Raw genomic sequence first — 3,477 nt, forward strand, 5'->3', positions numbered from 1 at the left:
AAAGGTTAGACAACCTCCTCATTGTCATTTCATAAGCCATCCTGTAACGCCATGCCCCCGAGTTCGTAACAGTTGGGGTTTGGAAGCTCCCAGCTGCAAACTGTACTTACGTTTACAACAAACTCCTACTAAATACGATTTCACTGATCTGGTGGTTTCAATTTTTACTGTTTCTGGATCTTGGACACATTTCAGGGTAGATTGCGTGTTCATGTCCTTAAGTCTATCTCCCCAGAACAGCTTCCAGCATGTGGTAGTGCTCAAAAGTTTTCAAAGTAATAAATTAATTAAGGAGCACCCAGGTGGCTCAGTCCGTTAAGCATCTGACTTCGGCTCAGGTCATGATCTCAGGGGTCTTGGGATTGAGCCCCAGGTCTGGCTCCCCACTCAGCCGGGAGTCTGTTTGTCCCTCTCCCTCTGCCACTCCCCACCCCCCTGCTTGCTTACTCTCTTTCTCTCAAATAAACAACTAATATCTTTTAAAAAATGAATTAATATTACCCAACAATATGGTTTTATAAATTTTTAAAAAGAGCATGTAAAAATTTAAAAATAGACTTTTTCTTTAATACTATTTTACAATTTAAAATCTTTTTAAATTTATTTTATTTATTTTATTTATTTTATTTTATTGTTATGTTAGTCACCATACATTACATCATTAGTTTTTGATGTAGTGGTCCATGATTCATTGTTGGCGTATAACACCCAGTGCTCCATGCAGAACGTGCCCTCTTTAATACCCATCAAGGGCTAACCCATCCCCCCACCCCCCTCCCCTCTAGAACCCTCAGTTTGTTTCTCAGAGTCCATAGTCCCTCATGGTTCATCTCCCCTTCCGATTTCCCCCCCTTCATTTTTCCCTTCCTACTATCTTTTTTTTTTAACATATGATATATTATTTGTTTCAGAGGTACTATAATTTAAAATCTTAAAAATTCATATTTATAACGCATCCCTCCAAATTTTTTGGGGGGGGGGAGTTTCACAGAGACTGATATCTGTGACCTAAAAGGATCAAGATGCGTAAATATAGAAACAAAAAAAAAAAGCAGGGAAAAATATGTAAAGACATGAAAAGGAGACAAATTAGTTTGGGCCTAGCTCTTTTACCTTCAGATGGTATAGAGTCCTGAAAAGCACAAAAATCATATTTAAACTTTATGCTCCAATTCTCTTGGGAAACACTGAAAGTTTCCTTCACACCACATTGTGAGAAGCACAGTTCTAGACACAGACATCCTGTGAGGAGGTGCGCATGCGTCACTGTTCCCCGAAATTTACAAATTTATGTAGAGTGTTGTGCAAGGCGGGTAAAAAGGCACCAGCAAGAGATCAAGTCTTGGCAAGTATAGCAAGCAAGTACTTTATGTTTAGAATTCTTCACCAGTCAGCTGGAAATCACATTTCAAAATTTGTAGTAAGTTAATCTCCAAAATAATAAAGGTACGTAGACTGATTTCAAATTTTGATAGATTTAACACGGCAAAGATGCCTTCTTGAGTCCATACAGAAGCGCATGAGTTGCTGTTTCATACACTAACCACTCTCACACTTTCGACATCAATAAAAGGAATCTTATTTAATTTATTTTTATTTATTTATTTTAGAGAGAGAGAGAGACAGAGAGAGAGCCCGAGGAGAAGGGGCAGAGAGAGAGGGAGAGAGAAACTCAAGAAGAATTCCCAATGAGCACAGAGCCCAGGGCAGGGCTCGATTTCAGGATCCTGAGATCAGGACCTAAGCCTAAACCAAGAGTCCATCGCCCAACTGACTGCGCCACCCAGGAGGCCCAAAAGGACTTTTATTTTTCATTGCACCATATTACCTTTAATGAAATGGAAAATAAGATTTAATACTGCTGAGTTAATAAAGTAACACCCATCTTCTTTTTCTTAAGGCTGGTTTTTATCTATAGCAAGCATTAAAAAAAATTTAAATGCTAATAAACAAATAAAATATTCTGAGCTTATATTTTTTTTTGAGCCATTGGGGACAGGAACAGATTTTTCAAAACCATATATTTTTAATAACTTTTTTATTATTATGTTATGTTAATCACCATACATTACATCATTAGTTTTTGATGTAGTGTTCCATGATTCATTGTTTGCGTATAACACCCAGTGCTCCATGCAGAACGTGCCCTCTTTAATACCCATCACCAGGCTAACCCATCCTCCCACCCCCCTCCCCTCTAGAACCCTGTTTGTTTTTCAGAGTCCATAAAACCATATACTTTTAAAATAACAAGTACTTACCTGGAATTTGCTGCTTATCAATTGGACGGGCAAACCATTTATCCAACAGAAGCCCATTTGCTCATCTGTAAATTTGGAACAGTGATCCCTCACTTGCAAGATGACTGCAAGAATTCAAAGAGGTAATGAATGTGACAGTGATTTCTGCATCTCAAGGGGATACCCCCCCCCACACACACACACAGGGCATATTACTATCAAGGTGGGTTCAGGAAAGAGGCAGAAATATATCCGAGGTTATATTTGCTCTGGGATTGCTATTACCCAGAGCCTCTTCCTACATGCTCTCTGAATCTAAGAGCCTCAAATGCTAGGCCTTCTCCAACCTTCTATTTTCTCCTTTTTTCTTTCGCTTCTGCATCTGTTTTTAACAAAAGATGAAACCCTTAAATATCTTTAAGAATACTTCTGGGCTGCTTAGCAGGCGCCTCTGACCAATTTTGTTGACTGTTAAAACAGCTTGGGGAAGGAAAAAAAATCTAAATTTTGGAATCAATATTATAAAATCGACTGCCTTTCTGAAACTTTGAAAGCTTGCCCGTAACTATTATGGTTGGTAAAGTGCTGACTCACACCTTTTTGTGGAGGAAAGAAGTCTACATGTTCTAAGAGACACAGCTATTAGGTTTTCCCATAAATGTGGGTAGAATCTTTACTCGGAAAAAGTAAACCACCCAGCTTCCCCCAAATTAGTCATGTCACATGATTGGTCATTTTTACAAGCCTCCAAATAACTTTTCAGAGCTAGCTGAAAGGCAGACATCTGCTCCTGTTTGCATGGCCCGATCCCCTTTTCTTCAGGAGAGTGAGCACAGAAAAGAGCCTCTCCTGTCCCACACACAGGTGAGCCATGGTAATCTGCTCTTTGTTTTCAATTAGCAGTGATCGCACCTTGCATCAGCCGCATTGGCTACGATCCTGCCACTGCGCAAAGCTGTCGTGGACTCTAGGAAGTGCCACACACCTGCAGAAACGGAACAGGGAACCATTTAAGGCAGGTGCTGTGACAGCAGCCACATTTCAGGTCACCATTGGCCAGCTTTGTGGTTTCCAGCTGTTCTGGGCTCTCATGGAAAGAAACACAAATGAACTCATTCCAGGCACCAGGTGGGTCAGAGACGCAATTCTTCAGAGAGTCAGAGAAAAGGCAACTAGGTGATGGCAAAGATTGTAATAAAAATCAAAGGCCTTTCAGCATATAAAACTCATGGACTTC

The 3,477-nt window shown here is 40.0% G+C and overlaps 1 non-coding gene across 1 annotated transcript; it reads right to left on the bottom strand.

The window, feature by feature from the left end:
* Positions 1 to 3,058: 3,058 nt before the first annotated feature.
* On the bottom strand, positions 3,059 to 3,197 carry LOC115940013 (U4 spliceosomal RNA). Its single transcript, XR_004074801.1, has one exon. It is a non-coding gene; the product is annotated as a U4 spliceosomal RNA (small nuclear RNA).
* Positions 3,198 to 3,477: the final 280 nt, after the last annotated feature.

The sequence above is a fragment of the Leptonychotes weddellii genome, chromosome 8 (assembly GCF_054177405.1).
Source record: "Leptonychotes weddellii isolate Sample4059 chromosome 8, ASM5417740v2, whole genome shotgun sequence".
In the NCBI taxonomy this organism is placed as follows: domain Eukaryota; kingdom Metazoa; phylum Chordata; class Mammalia; order Carnivora; family Phocidae; genus Leptonychotes; species Leptonychotes weddellii.